The 19,858-nt window shown below is 41.6% G+C and overlaps 1 protein-coding gene across 2 annotated transcripts in view; it reads right to left on the bottom strand.

Moving 5' to 3' along the window:
• The window catches only part of LRP12 (LDL receptor related protein 12), a 94,404-nt gene that overhangs the window by 58,833 nt on the left and 15,713 nt on the right, over window positions 1-19,858 (bottom strand). The gene's annotated exons all lie outside the window — the stretch shown is intronic.

Genomic DNA, 19,858 nt, shown 5'->3' on the forward strand with positions numbered 1-19,858 from the left:
CAGTACATTAAAAAAAGAGGATTTGGATTTCCTGCAACACTTTTACTTTATTTCAATTGTTTTGTTTTTCAGGGGAAGTTAGTTTAATGAACCATTTTTTTTAAACAGAGAAACAAAAAGGAAAGCAATTGCTATGCAAACAAAGACATCCATGAGAGATAACTTTGCTAATGAATGCTGCCTGCTCATCTATCCGAGAAGATAAATTTCAATCTAACCAGTGACTAGCCACCAATGTGCACTGCAAATTAAATGTGCCATGCAAAGACTGTATGGAAAAAAGTGTATTAAAAACTGAGGGCCAAGAAAAAAGGATATTTTTATTGCCAGCCACTGCTCTGCTACACTATGTTACAAATTTAAGTTAATGTTTCTCGGATGGAATTTGATCCTCTCCATGTTGGGTTTTTTTGCATTTGTTCATTTCATCCCATTTTATGTACATATATTTATTTTTTCATTTCTACTCCTCTGTTTCTTCGTGCATTTCTCCCTGTGGCACATCAACCTTCACTCTTCCTTTCCGCTACAATTTTTGTTAACCTTTACAACTGTTTTTGGAGCCTTCTAATAATCAAACATGCCTATGCAGCAGCCCATTTACTGTATGTGAAGTTGCAGATCATGCAAGACAGCTGTTTTGATAAATGGTGTACATTGATCAGATAAAGGAACCTATAGCTTGAACCAGACCAGTAAGACAGTTTGGCAGCCACAAACAGGACTCAACCCCAAAAAGATCTGGCTGAGTTCTTAATTCAGAAGAATTAACCTTATCTTTCAAATAGGGGGAGGAGTGGAAGGGGAGGGAAAGAGATGGGCCGAAGGGTTCTTCTATTCGTCTACTGGAAAATATATAAAAAGGTGACAAGACAAAGTATGAGGAGAAAGTATGTGTTTCTGAAGATTCTAACACAAATTGGAAAGCCTATGGCCAAGAACACATCTCAGTGCTCAACAGCTGTGTTTAGTAGTTACAAAAAAATGCTTCCTGTGTGATAGCAAAGGAACACCAAAGATGGATTGATATTATTCTTTCACTCACTTCCCAAGAAAACTGTACTATCATGTATTAAAAACTCTATTAATAAACTAGAATTGGGATGAAAAAACACTGAAAAAAAAAGAATTTCCAAGTTGTTTCCATTTCTCAGTATTTGAAAAGGATCCATTTTCCATTTTTTTCCTAAAGTTTGTGAATTTTATTGAAAAGGTTACTGAAATTTCAGTATGATTTTGATAGTTCAATAACATTTGTGATAAAAATTTTCAAGGAACACTAGCAAAATCCAAAGATCTCGAAATTGAGTGTGTTTGTTTTTTAAAGAAACACCACATTCCAACAAACAAAATTTGAAAAATTTCAAAAACTTCATTAACGATGAATAGTTTCAGTCCAGTTAAACAAATACATGCCACAGGTTTAGAGTTTGTTTTCAAGAAAATTCACATCTTATAATACTTGTGTTGTCAGATGTTGGCTGCGTGTGTGTTCTCTCTGTGCGCTGCACTGGCTCTGGCCAGATAGCCTGTACAACAGGTTCCAATCGAACTACCCAGTAACCATAGACCCGTTCAGTAGTGAAAGCACCCGGCCAGGTTTATTGTTAACAAAGCACAGGTCCTAGTATCTACGGGACCACATGTATACCCATCACAATGGACCAACTAAGTCAGCAGTGGGACTTTCCACTGCCCCTTAGACCAGCCAAAGACATTCCTCTGAGACTCCATTTTATACACCGATACAAACAAGTTGCCCCTCTGACGTGGTTAGCTGCCACCTCTAACATGGTAAGCTACTACCGTCTACCTTGTACATGTTGGTTTGATCAAAACATATCTGTCCATCACACTGTCATCCTGACCTTATCTTTCAAAGGTCAATGTGTTCCTCTTATCTTTGGGGAATGTGTTATCGGGGTGTTCTGGTACCACCCTTCAAGAACATTTTTGCACGAGTGTCCTGTGTAATAGACATTGATTCTCTTTTTTTTTTGTTTTGTTTTTCCCCATTCTTGAAGTGAAAATCTTACTTAGAAATGGATTCCAAACTTAAGTTTACACATCATTACTACAAAGGATTTTAATTTAAAGTTAACAAAAAAATTTTCAATGAATGCTTATTCTAGCTTGAGATTTTGAAAAAAAAAGTTTGGGTTGCTGTCTTGATCTGCACTTGTCCTTCAACTACAGGTTTGGCCAAGGCTCATTTTAGTTTTATATTTCTTCTTAAACAGCTGCTTTTATATTGCTTTAATGGAATTACAAAGGTCTGGCCCAGGGGTTGGCAACCTATGGCACGCATGCCAAAAATGGCATGCGAGCCGACTTTTTTAATGGAGTCCCGGCAGGCAGAAGTGTGCCATTAAAAATCCTGCCCAGCCTGGCCCGCTCTTCTCCGCCCTCCGCTCCCCCGCCCCCCCCCCCACGGGGGCAGGGGGAAGAAGCATAGGCATGCGCACGGGGTGTGCCTAGGCACACCCTGATGCAGGGGTGGGCAAATGGCTCCACTCTCCCGGTGCAGCAAGCCGCGGAGTCCGCGCTCTCGGGCCAGAGCGCCGGGCCAAGTGCAGCAAGCTGCCGGCCCCTCCCCTGGAGCCATGCCGCTGCGCGTGCAGCACACTGATCTCCCACTTCTGTGCACCCAGTGGCCTGTGCTCCCCTACGCCATGCTGGAGCCTCCACATTTATTTGACAAATAAAATTTGCAGAATTTTAAAATATTGTGTGCAGAATTTAATTTTTTGGTGCAGAATGCCCTCCGGAGTAATACTTGAACACACACTTACAGAGTGCAGAGATGAGGCACACTGAGGTCACCTTGGAGGCAGACGGAGTTGTGACCCAAGCTTTTAATTTCACAATTTTTAGTTCTGACCAACATCCTGTCTAACTAGATAGTGAATGTGGCTTACTCCTGAGATAGGAAGAAAGAATGCCTCGCCCAAATGATTAGCCAATAGTGATTCTTAGAAAGTACTAAACTGTGAACATATAGTGCTGAAATGGTCTGCTCCTCTGATTTTTCCCCAAATTAGTCAGTTGTCCAAATAGTATGGACATATTTCTTTCTTCCCAGAAAAATGTGCCATGGCACTGGTAAAAAGTACAGGAAGCTAAAGATTATCTGAAGTGCTCTGATGTAGGCAAAGTTCAGTGCAGACTAAAAACAAGAGAAATTTCTGATGAACAAGGTGAACAATGATACAAAAATAAGCATCTTGAAGACTGATTGCATAAAATTTTTCTTTGACTAATTGTGTCTTCATTTTCTATCAGAAGCTAGTCTTGCATAGACCAGTATTTCTATCATTATCGATTTGGGGCCAGGGCCGCCCAGAGGGGGGAGCAAGTGGGGCAATTTGCCTCAGTCCCCGGGCCCTGCAGGGGCCCCCGGCCCCACGAGAAGGTCTGAGGCTCCCCCGGCCCCGCCTCCGCCTTCCCCCATCCCCCAGCGCGCCACGTCAGGAGCAGCCTTGGATAGTGCTGCAGTGGCGTGGCCTGAGCTCCTCCCACTGAATCAGAGCCGTGTGGTAAGGGGGCGGGGCTGAGCCGGAGCCACGCCGCTGCAGCGCTGTCCAGGGGCCAGGGCAGCTCCTAGATGCGGCTCGCTGAGGCTCCAAGAGAGGGGGCGGTAACCCAGGAGCGGCCCTGGACAGCGCTGCTGGGGGTGGGGGGGGGCATGCTCAGGGGACGGGGAATGGGGGGTTGGATCGTGGGCGTTCCGGGGGTCTGTCAGGACTCGGCGGGGGAGTGGATAGGGGTCGGGGACAGGAGGGTTAGTGGGGGGTGGGGTCCCGGGGTGGTGGGCAGTGAGGAGACAAGGAACAGGATGGGTCGGGGATTCTGAGGGGGGCAGTCGGGGGGCAGGAAGTGGGTGGGGGTCAGATGGGGGCAGGGCCAGGCTGTTTGGGGAGGCACAGCCTTCCCTACGCTAAAGCTCATTCAACAGTTTGAGGCTTGTAGACAGCTATTTAACACAATGAGCCAAGCTGTTATCTTTTCCTTTAGGGCTACCATCCCTTTCACTTCTCAAATACCAAATTATAGTCTACATTTAATTTTAGTGCCATGGGGAGATTCATGTCAGGGGAGGGTAGCTTCATTTAAAAATTAGCCACTTTAGATTAACAGTGATAGAGCCAAGAGAGCCATGGGGGAGGGATCACATGAGAAGAGCAATATCATACACCACCTACCTCCTTCCCAACCCTACCAAGGGAGACCCCTCTCCCCTGCATTCCCCGAGGCTCCAGAGGGGTTAATTCAGTGGTTCTCAAACTTTTGTACTGGTGACCCCTTTCACATAGCAAACCTCTGAGTGCGATCCCTCCTTATAAATTAAAAACACTTTTTTATATATTTAACACTATTATAAATGCTGGATGCAAAGCGGGGTTTGAGGTGGAGGCTGACAGCTCGCGACCCCCAGTAATAACCTCGTGAACAGCTGAGAGGTCCCGACCCCCAGTTTGAGAACCCCTGGGTTAATTTAATTTTAGCACCCTGTGTCCATTCACATGCATGTGCTATTTTGAGCATTTCAGTTTTCACAACATAGGCTCATCCCAGATTCTGGAACAAGCTCAAATGCTCAGTTTGTGGAGTATGTACATAATCTATACTAAAGACAAACCCACAGTAACCATCTCCAGTTTGTGAGGGACCCCATGGAGCCAGTCTCTAGGAAACAGATAAATTCATGGAGGTTAAGTCTATTAATGGCTATTAGCCAGGATGGGTAAGGAATGGTGTCCCTAGCCTCTGTCTGTCAGAGGGTGGAGATAGATGGCAGGAGAGAGATCACTTGATCATTACCTGTTAGGTTCACAATCTCTGGGGCACTTGGCATTGGCCAGTCGGTAGACAGGATACTGGGTTGGATGGACCTTCGGTCTGACCCAGTATGGCCATTCTTATGTTCTTATGTTCTAACCTAAATGAACCCAAAGTTATGGAGACAGATATGAGTCAAGGAAGCCATGAGAGTATCAGAAACCTGGAAAAATCTCTGACTGGATGGGCTCAGGCGTTTGGTCCCAAGCTGAGGTGGTTCAAAAGTTTTGGATTTTTTTTTAAGCAGAATTTTTTTTATTGTTTCTTTAAACAATCAAACACAGCAAGCAGCAAATATTTGGCCACACACTTCTGAAACCCCAAACCATGTCCAGGTTTTGGCAGACTAATTTCAGCTTTTTAAAAAGCTCTGGTTTTCGATCCAAAAAAAGTTTTGACGGAAAATATTTGTCCAACCCTTTTAATGAGCTTTTAGCACTATCTGATGCTGAGAACCAGGGATACCTTGTAAAGGTGACTTGAAAAGAAGTTCTCTCAAAACTGGGTTTGTGCCGAGATGCGGAAGGTTTTTAAATGTTTATTTTTCCCAGGGCCGCCCGGGGGGTGGGGAGGAGGCGCAAGTGGGACAATTTGCCCCGGGCCCCACAGAGGCCCCCATGAGAATATAGTATTCTATAGTATTGCAACTTTTTTTTTAATGGAAGGGGCCCCCAAAATTGCTTTGCCCCAGGCCCCCTGAATCCTCTGGGCGGCCCTGTCTGGGGCTAACAACAGTTGCAGTTTGGAATTTTAAGATTAACAACAACTAATTGTGCCTCAGTGTTGAAGAGTGAAATGCCAAACATCACCTTAATTGTAAGCTCCTATTATTGTATTCAGTCAGATTGGACATTATTATATTACATTTATGTAAATCCTATTTTAAAGTGTTCAATATTTTACAGTGCACACAAACTAAAACACATTCGTAATATATACATGCACTGTCTGGGAATACTTTACTGATTCAATTAATTAAATTAAATTTAGGGAAAATATGTAAACACACACACACACACACACACACACACATACACACGGACTGAAGAAATGCAAAGCCAGTTTTAAAGAGGAATTCATCTTATTGCTGAAATTAAAATGGTCTTTATCCAAGTGCAAAATATGAAGATTTAACTGTGCTATATTTTTGCAATCAGACCCAGTAATTATTCCTCTCCTCCAAAATTTTTGCAGACATGTTTTCTCACAAACTGAAGCCTTCCATGTCAAGATTAAGTCTGGGCCATTATTTGTAATAGCCAGATTATGAAACCTAAAATAGAGGTTTATAAATTGAAGACCTGCCATGGCAAAATTGCTATAAAAAGTGATAACTATAGCTAATTTAACAAAAGCTAAAATGTAATGTGCTAGCATTATGCCATAGCACCAGATTGGATGGAAGCACTTCTGTTGAACACACAACTATCAGGGATAAGGTGTCAAATGAACAGCTCTTATACAACAAACATTTCCAAATATGCTTTACCACACTATGTGCACTTCAATTTGCTGTAATTTTCAGCACAACACATTGTATGAGCCATTCTGGTTGGTTTCCTTCAGCTGCTTTCCAATGCCTGTCTATCTTTGTAACATGACAAACATTCACTCGGCAAGAAATGTGTGGCCACCCCTTTTGCAGGACTCCTCAGTCATAATGCAGCTATATATTCACTTGCTTGTTATCAGAAAAGTCTTACCAAAGCCAAAACACAAAATTTAACCAGACTGCATCTTGAAAAAAATAGGTTGTTTAAGAATCTAAATTGCACATGTATTCTTTCGTTACTTTATGGTCAAACAAAATACTTCTCCCACATATTTTTGCCATTATAACAATTGTTTGCAATCTTTATTTAAACTATAACTCCTAAGCAGATTCACTTTCTATCCCCTCTGACGTAGGAGACAGACCTTAAATTAAACATGTACCTACTGATAGAGATTCACTTTGATTTAGAAGAATCACAATAGTTTGAAAAAATCTTAATTCCAAACATGTGCTAAATTAAAATAAGTTTTGGGGTTTAGTTTAAATGATCTTCCAATGGTCTAAGTATCACTGTGCATATATGCATGGCAACGTTATATGGCATTCTTTATCAGATTCAAATCTGGAAGACTTTCTTAATATGTAAAAAATCATCATTCAATATTATACTTCCAGGTGCGTACAAACCATGATCTTGTTGACTACACACTTGCCTACCTGTACACTGAATGAGGCAGACGCACAGACAATCATCAACCCTGAATACTGAAGGTATAAATCTGCTCTCCATTACACCAATGTACAGTCAGAGTAAATGCATTTGCTTAGAGAAATTAACACTGCAGTAACTGCAAAATAAGGTTTAAATCATCAAGTGATCCATTCCCTGTCACTCTGACCTGAAGTGAGATGTTCAGCCTCTGTACCCATTTAATGGTTGACTTATCAGATAAGAGCAGAGATAATGGTGCAAATAAGTGCCAGTTGTAGTGGTGTAAACTGGACAGGACTAAACAGCTTATTACACATTGTCTATACAAAAGCTGTCAGAAGGGTAACCATTTTCACTCAACTCCCAACTCGGATCAGATTTATAATGAGACCCAAAGAGATTCCAAATCCCATTATTATCCAATCCCCTATTCTGGAGAGTGTTGTAAGGATTCAAAAAGGTTCATGTCAAATAAATATTCTTAACAAACCAGGCAAGGAAACTAAAGTCTTTGCCTGACCTGAATTGGGGCAATTTAAGTTAAAGATCTGTTGCTCATTTTAAAACCATTCTTGTAAACAAGACAGCAGTCAAATTACGGAGATCTGATCTGAGACTTAGTAGCAAAATATAACTACTCACTAAACCTACAGGATAAACAGTTTTGTTCACAACCGACTATTCAACCTTAATGTGGTGGGGTTCAGCAGAAATAAGATTATAATTAGGGCCCTACCAAATTCACGGCCATGAAAAACATGTCACAGAAGAATCATAGAAGATTAGGGTTGGAAGAGACCCCAGTAGGTCATCTAGTCCAACCCTGTGATCAAAGCAGGACCAGCCCCAACTAAATCACCCCAGCCAGGGCTTTGTCAAGTCAGGCCTTAAAAACCTCTAAGGATGGTGATTCTACCACCACCTTAGGTAACCCATTCCAGCGCTTCACCACCTGCCTAGTGAAACAGTTTTTCCTAATATCCAACCTAGACCTCCCCCACTGAAACCTGAGACCATTGCTCCTTGTTCTGTCATCTGCCACCACTGAGAACGGCCCCGTGGACTTGTGCATGTCAAGCTTTTCTAAATCATAGAATCATGCAACTGAAAGGGACCTCGAGAGGTCATCTAGTCCAGTCCCCTGCACTGAAGGCAGGATTAATTATCTAGACCATTCCTGACAGGTGTTTGTCCAACCTGCTCTTAAAAGTCTCTAATGATGGAGATTCCACAACCTCCCTAGGCAATTTATTCCAGTGCTTAACCACCCTGACAGTTAGGAAGATTTTCCTAATGTCCAACCTAAACCTCCCTTGCTGCAATTTAAGCCCATTGCTTCTTGTCCTATCCTCAGAGGTTAAGAACAATTTTTCTTCCTCCTCCTTGTAACAACCTTTACATACTTGAAAATTGTTACGTCCCCTCTCAGTCTTCTCTTTTCCAGACTAAACAAATCCAATTTTTTTCAATCTTCCCTTATTAGGTAATGTTCTCTAGACCTTTAATCATTTTTGTTGCTCTTCTCTGGACTCTCTCCAATTTGTCCACATCCTTCCTGAAATGTGGCACCCAGTACTGGACACAATATTCCAGTTGAGGCCTAATCAGAGAGGAATAATTACTTCTCGTGTCTTGCTTACAACACTCCTGCTAATACATCCCAGAATGACGCTCGCTTTTTTTGCAACAGCATTATACTGTTGATTCATATTTAGTTTGTGGTCCACTATGACCCCCAGATTCCTTTCCACAGTACTCTTTCCTAGACAGCATTTCCCATTTTGTATGTGTGAAACTGATAGTTCCTTCCTAAATGGAGTACTTCGCATTTGTCCTTATTGGATTTCATCCTATTTACTTCAGACCATTTCTCCAGTTTCTCCAGATCCCAACACTGCAGGCAGCAGCACAGAAGTAAGGGTGGCAATACCACACCATGCCATCCTTACTTCTGTGCTGCTGCTGGTGATGGCTCTGCCTTCAGAGATGGGCTCCTGGCCAGCAGCTGCCGCTCTCCAGCTGTCCAGCTCTGTAGACAGCACCGCCACCAGCAGCAGCGCAGAAGTAAGAGTAGCAGTATTGCAACCACCCTCTATAATAACCACCTTTTACACACACCCTCCACAACCCCTTTTTGGGTCAGGACCTCTACAATTAAATCTGAAAATTCATGGTGTTGTAAATAGCTGAAATCATGAAATTTACTATTTAAAAAAAACCTATAACCATGAAATTGACCAAAATGGACTGTGAATTTGGTAGGGCCTTAATTATGATTCATTAAATGAATTCTGTACTGTAGTTCATACACACAAAGCAGAGTAAAGGTGACCAGAAGAGGGAAAAATTGGGCTTGTGTTCATATTTTGCTTCATTATGATGTGTCCAGAAGTCTTTAAATATTTCTCCAGGCAATTCTCTCTATTTCTCCTATCTAAACATTTTTTAATTAGACATTCAGGTGCTTCCTTGCCTGATGTTATCATAGCAATTGAACCACCAGTGAGATGACATCACTAGAGAGTCAACGGACTGAAAGCTGAGCAATTGAAAGGAAAGGATGTTTTGTCAGAACAAATAAAATGTTTTTAGTATCCATTTAACTTAATTGACAAATGAACATTTTGAAGAAAGTGCATTTTTGTTACATATTCAGTTTCTCATCCTTTCAGCTAAGATGTGAGAGCTCATATTACACTTCCAGGAAGTGCTCCAGCAAAACCAGACTTGACATCCCAGATGTATCCAAATCAGCAACAAGCAAAAACAGTCAAACCAGCAAACTGGCATGCACAAATCCATATTTTATTTTATACTATATATATATAGAAAAAGCTTTGCAGTTCACAATTTTCTTTGTTATTCTTTGACTTCTGTGTGATTAATTTTGAAGCCTCCCAGTCTTTTAATCTTTTCATATATTCACACACACACACACACACACACACACACACAGAGTATATGGAGATATCCCTCCACACCTCCGGCACATATCCGTGAGATAAACTACAAGAATTGTGAATTAAAAAATTATTCTGACCAGTGAGTGCCTGTTCTGAACTTGGTGCACAATTCTTTTCCTGAGATTTATTCTAACATCCCAAAACCCTGACCAACTAAATAAAGCTGCCTTACATTTAAACAATGTCCAACACACCCCAGAAATGTCTCCTCCTGCCACAAACCCAGAACAGAGAAGATTAACCCTGTACCAGCAGTATGATAAATACATAAATATCACTATTATTAAGTCTGATATCTTAAAGCCCTGCAGAGATAGAATCAGGGACTTTAAGCCATTGAGAAAGGAAGATTCTCAGTTCACTAATGGGTCCAACACTTGCATATAACCCTGGAGAGACCCTAAGTATCAAGTGTTAAACTGTGCCATTTTAGTTCTAGAAAAGTTGTTTTGGGTAATTCATAGGTTTTTAAGGCTCTCTCTGTAACCTGTATATTGTCACCACTAATAACCAAGGCATTTCAAACAGAGATAAGAGGCAGTTCCAATAATCTTTTTTTATATCTCAAACACTCTCCTAAAATAGGTCTTCTGTGGTATATACAAAATACATGATGGTGTAGTGTGAAAGTTTTAACGGCACTCATTTGAGGTGACCTATGTAATCACTTACCTAGTATGACTAGAACTGGAAGAAAAGGATCAGGTTTCAGGAGGGACTTAGCTCAGTGTGCCACTAGGGTCTTAGAAAAGCAAATCTGGGAATTAAATAATTCCTGGCTTCCCCACTCATGCACAGTATGTGCATCACAAACTTTACCATCTGTGTAACTGTTGGGAAAGTAACAACTTCTGTGTGCCTCAGTTCTCCCACGCTTTGACTGCTGTCCACTTAGATTGTACATAGGACTGAACGAATGTTTTTGGTTGAAACTATTTAACAAAGCAACATTTTTCGCAGAAGGTGCCTGCTTTCCACAACAATTTTTTTTGGGGGGAAACGGGAAAGGGGATAGAAAAAACAGACCCGGAGGGGGGCCAAACTGGGGACTATTTTCTGACTAGTTCTACTTGTAAGCATGCATGTGCTGGGTCCATCTTTATGTGACTGTACATTGCCTATGACAATGGGGCCTCTCTCTTTGATGGAGCCTCTAGTCACTACAGAAATAACAATGAACCACACTCATGTATTTTCTAAATACTTAGACATAACTATATTCACACAATTTATTTAGTAATACATGTGAGAAACTTCAGATTCTCTACTTATTTTACCATCAAAGTTGAATTATCTCATCTTCCAAAATGCATGCAGCCCAAGCCCAGAAGTCTACACACCAATTAAACAAGCCTGCAGCCCAAGCCCAAGTCAACTGGCATGTGCAAGCTGCGAGTTTTTCTTTGCTCTGTAGACATAACCTCCATCCCTTGTGCATGTGCAAGAAAGGGTATCACATTTCTCATACAAGTCTTCACTTACCTTGTAATGATTGTTAAATGTCAATAGGCAATTTAAAAAAAAGATATTGTGGATGGGGTGCAACCGGCTTTTAGGCATTATCTGTTTTGATCTATAATTTCCAGTTTGGCTGAAGAACACATGACAGGATCGTTGGTTAAATAGAATATGTAAATCTTGTCTACTGCATGTTCTCTATTATCTTTCTTTAAAATTAAGAATTAGATTCACAGAACTTTCAATTGAACATTTGTCAAATAATGTTAACACTGTAAGCTGTTCAATAAGATGTTTGTTTCCACTGCAGGTAGAGAAAGGAAGAGATAACCATTTGTTTTAATAATACAAAATTAGACACTCAATGGGAGCACAAATGCTCAGATAATTGAATTACACTACCTTGGTGCTATGCAGACATCAACCAAAGTTTCCTGCCTAACCAGGGTGAGCATAAAAACCAACAAGATTTCTATAGCTGAGGAATCTCTGCTGCAAAGATATTGTAAATATTATAGCTACAAATTTAGTGATAGTGAAGTGTTTCATGGGAAATGGGAAAATGTATGTTTCAACAGTATTACAGGTTGAACCTCTCTAATCCGGCACACTCTGGTCCAGCAACATCTGTGATCTGGCATAGGTGACGACTCCCTGGGTGCTCTGGGGCTGGAGCACCAACGGGGAAAAATTAGTGGGTGCGGAGCATTCACCGGTGCCAAGCTCCGCCCTCTGCCCCCTTCCCCCCCCCCCCACTTACCAACTCCTCCTCCTCCCTCCCAGTGCTTCCAGAGTGCTGCAAACAGCTGATTCGTGGCGTTCAAGCTCTGGGAGGGAGGGGGAGGACCTGGGGCCGGCCTCGGAGCCCCCGGGCTGGGGGCCAGCGGCCAGGACCCCGGGTGGCAGTGGGGCCCCCAAGCAGGGGGCCACGCTGGGAGCGAAATCTGGGGGTGCTGCAGCACCCCCGCACCCTTACTTCCTGCGCCTATGGAGACCCGCTAGTACTCTGCATTGACCTCCCATGGTTTGGTAAATTCTCTGGTTCGGTACCGGTCAGGTCCCGAGGGTGCCAGACTAGAGAGTTCAACCTGTATAATAATGCAATTAATCCCCTTTGATAATTTCTATTTACTATTTAACTGAAAGAGGGACACATGGATGAGGACATACTGAAATTATGGCTTACTTAAACACTCTTGTTTAAGATACGCATGCATGAGATGCGTGCACAAACATTCACTGTCAGAGCGCTGAATAAAATACACACCCACACAGAGTTTACATTACTTGGTGCAGTCATATTAAGGTTATAAGTGTAACCTAGTGTTACTATTTTAAGTGCAATTGTGATGTAATTTTTATTTTAAAAAAGACAAAACAATTAGAAAAATCAATTCCGCCATTAAATGACTCATAATGCACAATCTTGACAATGCCCTTTTAATAACTACCTTATGCCATGAAAAATTGTTGCTTAAGTATAAAGAAGACTGCACAATGCTGCTGAAAGTCTTCACTGTTGCAAAAGAACGAACTTGTGCAATTAAGATCTGATTTTCACAGTGTCCGAGCACTTGCATTTCCTACTGACTTCAAATGAGTTTGCAGTTGCTCAGCACTTTCAAAATATCAGACTTTAAATCATTATTCATCTTTATCTCCTGCCTGTTTAATAATAGTGACTGGCCTAGAATCTAGAAACCTACCATGATGAAAAACTTCTAACACTATGTTTCTACCATATAGCTTAGCATGAAGAATATAAAACATTACATGTATTAAAAAAGATTTATATGTAAACTAATTCTCTGCAAAACAGCATGTTTTTAAAGCACAGTTTTAATCTGAAATATGCTAAGTATGACAATTTGTAAAATCTACTTCTTGTGTGTATCTTGAGTAATATTTACTGACTTCTGTGACAACAAAAGTTTTTAAATACTTTTTACTCCTGCTAGCACTGCAAAGCTAACAGCACAAGGACACTAAACTGGGTTCTTCTCTACTTACAATAGTCTCAGTTCTGTTGGCAAACTTCCAGTTGCAGAACCTTTAAGTATTTTAATTTGATGTAAAATTGATTATGTTGTTCATTTTAATATTTCATTAAATAAAGATGGCAGCAATCAAAAGCAATGTAAAAAATTGAAAGCATAGTTCAGTTTACTACAGAATTTAGTACAATATCTCATTATCCCAGGGAAAAAACAGAGGATTTGGCACCTTGGGGAGGGTCTGTAGTGGGCAATTTGGTGGGTGAAGCAGGTACCTTTGGCAGCTGAGAGAAAAAGGAACAAGAGTTGTGGTAATTCAGAAGGAGGGGGCGACGTACACCTCTTAGGTTCTCTCATTAGTGGGTGTCAGGTTCCTGGCAACTTTCCCTCTTCTTCACCTTCATCTCTATTCCACTTGGCAAGAGAAGCAGCAACTCCTCATCACTGCCAGTTGCATTTATTAAAGCAGAGAATATCTCTGGAATCGGTACTCAGCTGCTTCGGACTGAACACTAGTCCGTGCATTTGCTCTGCTTGCTGGAGAGCAACTTACAGTGTAGGAGACAGCAGGGAAAGCTTTCTACAGAGACCCAAGCACTCCACAATTGAAGGAAAAAAATCAAGGTCTACAAATACAAGGGGCCCTAATTACACTGGGGCATAAAAAAAAAAAAAAAAAAAAAACACACTGTACATGGTCACTTCAGCAATATTATATAACAGGAGGAAATTTGTGGTTAATGTTCCATGTATTTTTCAGTTTTCCTGTAGCTATGGGTAGAATAAATACCAGTATTAAGACTGGTCAAAACTTTCAATTCCCAAGTATAAGGTTCTCAAAATTCTACTTCTTCAGTATACTTGGGGCTGGTCTACACGGGGGGGGGAGGGGGCGGCGGGGGGGGAAATCGATCTAAGATACGCAACTTCAGCTACGAGAATAGCATAGCTGAAGTCGACGTATCTTAGACCGATTTACCTCGGGTCCTCACGGTACGGGATAGACAGCCGTGGCTCCCCCGTCGACTCCGTTTCCGCCTCTCGTTCTGGAGGAGTTCCGGAGTCGACGGGGAGCGTGTTCGGGGATCGATTTATCGTGTCTAGACGAGATGCGATAAATCGATCCCTGATAGATCGATTACTACCCGCCAATCCGGCGGGTAGTGAAGACGTACCCTTGGTCTCAGTCAGGGAGCAATTTTTCCTGAGAGTTTCACCAAAAACAGTTAAGACTTTTTCCAGACATGACCCGGGGGGGGGGGGGGGGGGGGGGAGGAGAGAGAGAGACAGCCACTTTGTGTGTTCACTCAAAATTTCTGCAATCTTTTTATGAATCCCTTTTTTATTTTTAGCAATAGATGATGGGAACTGGAATCTAGCAGGGACATTAGCTCACATTCAGCAAGATGCCTAACATTAAGCATGCAAGTAGACTATTGATACCAACTCCTGTACAAGTTGGGCATGTGCTGAAATATCTCCTGAAATTAGGCTTTTGTCTCTAGGTTGTAGATGTTCCATTCTAGGGGTCTGGTGAAAATATGTTTAGGCTGTATTTATTTTACCAAGCTAGAGGGTATAAAAAAAAAAGGAACCTAAGACTGAAAACACTGACATTACTTTAAATATTGGATATAAATATGTTGGTATTCTACTGCCTCTTCTGAAGATCATACATTAAAGTAAACAATTCATTTCCCCTTATATCTGCTTAAAAATAAAATAAATGTACCAAGGAAATCAGTCACAAGGAAGCTAGCTAGGGAAAAACAAACAAACAAAAAAAACAATGAACAGTTTTTCCACCCACACATTTCTTAAAATATCTCCTGCATATGATTTACACACCTGGTCTCAAAGTAGTTACATCCTATTACATATAAGAAAGCAAATTGTTAGATTGGTGTTCTTTGAAAGCACTCATACCAAATATGCATATATCATATTACAAAGAGAAAATGCTGAAATTTATTAGGTATCTTAAAGTTACAATAAAATTGCTACTTGTGTTAAAAAAAATGAACATCCACTGTTTGGACCTACTGTACGTTTTTAAAAACAGTAATTCTAATAATCTGAATCCACAGTTGCAGAGAGAAAGTAGTAGCTTATACGTGAGAAAAATGAAATGTAAGAGCAGAGGCAAGTTTTGACATGTGAGCTCTCGAGTCTTTACAGACTGAGGAACTATGCTGCAACTGCTTCAGGACTATGCTTTTTCTTGCCACCATGCTGCCCACCTACTGCATGCTCGTCCCATCTACTTATTTTACACTACCTTGGGAGCAAAATACTTCACTTCTGCTCTATACAGCATCAGACTAACCTCACCATTAATGCCTCAAAACAGGCAGAGGAAGTGGTAGTAGGCAATTGTCCACTTCGTTGCAACATTGTAAACAGGAGTGAGAACATCTATTAGTGATCAGAGTACCGCGACAGGCCTGCCATCAGGAGTCAGGATAACAAATTAGTATTTTACAAAAGTGTTATTCACTAGATATGCTCACAAGATTTGAAACTGTGTGTCAGCCTGGTTTCATCAATGCCTGAACATGCTTCTCCCTGAAAGGAAGTTCAGATAAACTAAATGAAACCATATGATTCATAAACTTGCATAAGAACAACTACAAAGCTACCTCATGCTTCTCAGAGGTTGGATCCTTCACCTTATTAGCCCATGAAGAAGCTACTAAATCCTACTGGGAGCATAATGAACACCTAAAGCTTCACATCCTCTTCAATAATAAATGACTGCATGACTCACAGGGCTTCATAGTTATTTTCTGAATAGGACACTTAACGAGGAAAAGAGTACCCGACAGGGATGGAAAACTAAAGACTTTACAAAGAAAGCAAACACAGCTCCAGTTAACACTTTGTAACTGTATTACAGGGCCTAGATATTACCTGAGCATTGGCTCAAACAAATGGTCATACAATATACAATGAGACACAAAGAGGACACTAAGGCCATGTCTACACAAGGAAGCTTACAGCAGCACAGCTGTACTGGTGTAAGATTGCTCATGTAGCCTCGTTATGCTGATAGGAGACAGCCCTCCCGTCGACATAATAAAACCAGCTTAATGAGTGTAAGTATGATGATGGGAGAGCATCTTCCGCAGACGTAGCACTGTGCACTCGAGTGCTTATGTCGCTCGGGGGGGGGGGGGGGTGTTTTTCCCCCAGGCACCTGAACGAGAAAAGTTTTGCCGATATACGTGCTAGTGTAGGCATGGCCTGGCAGGAAAGCACAGTATCCAACCTTTCTGCCTTTATGAGTGCATGATCATTTGAATGGGCACACAGTATCTCAACTTGTGGCTCAGTAAAACCAATTACTAAAACCTAGCTCTTTAGCCAATTGAAGGCAAAAATGGCATAGGAAAGAAATTTTATGTTCTTGATGTGATCAATAGTTGTTGGGCAATTCAAAAATCAAAAAATAAAAGTTTACAGCAAGTCAGAATATGCAAATATGCTTCCTACACCACAATCATTTGATCAGACTGGCTATACCTAGCAATAAAATTGGCCATGAAATTGCATCCAATGATTCCTGCACCCAGTGACTCCTGGAGGGAATTATTTGGACAATTCTATAAGAAGGCGGCTTGGGTAACTTCAGAAATGTCCAATCCCCTGCATGCACACTGCAAATACAGTAGAACCTCAGAGTTACGAACTGACCAGTCAACCACACACCTCATTTGGAACCAGAAGTACACAATAAGGCAGCAGCAGAGAAAAAAGCAAATACAGTACAGTACTGTGTTAAATAAACTACTAAAAATAAAAGGAAAGCAGCATTTTTCTTCTGCATACTAAAGTTTAAAAGCTGTATTAAGTCAATGTTCAGTTGTAAACTTTTGAAAGAACCACTGTAATGTTTTATTCAGAGTTACGAACAACCTCCATTCCCAACGTGTTTGTAACACGGAGGTTCTACTGGACTTCTCTCAATCTCTTCTTTTTATTATTCTCCTCATTCTTGCCTCTGTGCCTTTGTCATGCCACCTGTTATCACTGAACTCCCTACTGTGCCTTCTGCTCCAGCTGCACTCCCTCTTTATTCAAATCCTTCCTGAAACATCACATCTTCAGAAAGGACAACATTGGGCGGGGGTGGGGGAAAGAGAACAGGACACAATCAAAGGTCTTGTCTCCTCGACCCTCCGACATCAAACATACAGCCTTAACAATACTCTGGCAAACAGACATGCATTGAAAAGTTAGTAATCCACAACTATACACATGGAAACTTGTGTGTCACCAGTCAATTTTGCTAATATTGTCTGATGGTTTCCTTGTACTCCCCTTCTCCCCCCATTTATCTGTCAGTACTCATCTGTTGTCTTGTGACTTATACTTAGATTGTAAAAGGTATTTGGAGCTGGGATCGTCTCTTTGTTCTGTGTTGTACATCACCCAGCAAAATGGAATCCTGGTCTATGACTAGGGCTCCTAGACACTATAGTCATACAAATGATAAATAGCGTCAAGAGCAAAATCTTTGTGGTAGAATCAACACATCTATTTACATCTTTGGCTCAGTAAACTAAATAGACTTACTCTCAATATTTTTTCTTCGTGTCTGATTTCTGTGTGCGTAATTTACAAGAATGATCTCAGACTGAAATCTCACTTTATCTGGAGCTCAAAGAAGAATAATTTTCCAACTAGTTCAAAAAATCAAAATCCCCCTCCCAATCTGATGTGTCCAAGTAATTCGCTCAGATCAAAGGTTTCTACACAAAGAAGTCACATACTGGTTTGAGTGATTAACCAGCACCTGAAGCATTGACAATACCTGAGTTCAAGATTCTTCAAGATTGGATCTTTCAGCCGTTTAAAAAAAAAAAACCCACACACAACAAAAGTAAAGTATTTGCTATTGTGAAGCAAATAAGGTCTCTCCGTGTTATGTAATGTTACTGTACACAGGTACCACAGCTATGGCTCTATGTAAAGGTGAGGATATAAACAAATGTATACAGGAAGACTAGCAGAGAACTAGGTTCATGTCCAAAAGCTGCAGCCAGCAGGCTCAGCAGCTTTAGACAGCAGCAATAACTTGAATAGCAGATTTTGTTTTTTGTGATCACATGCTCAAATTGGGATTAGACATCCATAAGGGTCAGGAACAGAAGACCAGTAACCTGAGTAAGGTTTCAGAGTAGCAGCCGCAGAAGAGAAGTGTAAATTGACTTGTAGACTTGGGCTCTAGTAACACTGATCAATTCTGTCAGACACTCTTTGAAAGAAACCTCTCAAATTCCAGGCTCACACAAAGGGAAAAGGGCCAACTAAGTCATACAAGAGCCTACCAAAGAATTTGTTGTCCACCTTTGGCAGCAAAAAAGCACAGAAACCTTTGTGGATCCATACACCAATGAATTATTAGTGACTTCAGTTTTTCTCTGCTTGAAGTGCATCTGAAAATATCTGAACCATGGAAACCACAGGATAAGACTCTGAATTCAGCCATGGGATATTACCAGATACTTAATATTGTTACACAACATTTTCTTAAATCTTTAAGAACAATGTCTAATTAGTAACAATATTTGTCAAATGGGACAGACAGCTGCAACATCTTAAGTCACCATAAAACAGCTAGCTTACAATAACTTCAGACTTTAACAAGTGGCCTTAGAATGGTAAATACTGTATTTTTCATGCAATGTAGTTTTACTTTAGACTGACAAAAAATTGAATGCTTTTCAGGGCCGAGAGGGTGGGTCAGGCCAAAGTCCCTTTAATATTGTTGCTCTTAGGCCTGCCCATTCTTCCCCAGCTGAAAAGACCCTTCTAATCAGCAGCAGGGGAAACAAAACCATATTCTACAGCAGTGGGTTTCAACCTTTTTCTTGCTGAAGCCCTCCCCCCCCCAAACGTACTATAAAAACCTCCAGGGCCCACAGGGGCTCCAGGGGTCTGCCCTGCAGGGTGCCAGCCACCGGGCGGGGGCCCTCAGGTATAAGCCTAGTTTGACATCTATTTGGGGGCAGGGCAGGGCCTGTTGGAGCAAGGGCCAGCTCCGCACAGCAAGGCTCAGGGAGGGAGTGCCACCTCCACCTCCTGACTCACCTCAGCAGGCCACCCAGCCTGTCTGGATTGGAGGGGAGGGGGACACAATGAAAAATTATCAAAAGGGGGGAGGGGGGGCTCAGCTCAAAAAGCTTGAGAACGGCTCAGAGTGCAGGTAGGGGTTTGCTAGGAGCTGTGCATAGTGTGCGTAGCTCAGGGAGAGGGACAGCTAAGGGCTGTGTGCAAGCAGAGGGGGAGGTCAGGGTGCAGGTAAGGGGTCAACTAAGGGCCATGTGCAAGCAAGAGTGTAGCTCTGGGTGCAGGGAGAGAGGTAGCTAGGGGCTGTGTGCAGGGAGAGGCCTTC

This window comes from Terrapene carolina, unplaced genomic scaffold (assembly GCF_002925995.2).
Source record: "Terrapene carolina triunguis isolate 2854851 unplaced genomic scaffold, T_m_triunguis-2.0 Scaffold58, whole genome shotgun sequence".
In the NCBI taxonomy this organism is placed as follows: Eukaryota; Metazoa; Chordata; order Testudines; family Emydidae; genus Terrapene; species Terrapene triunguis.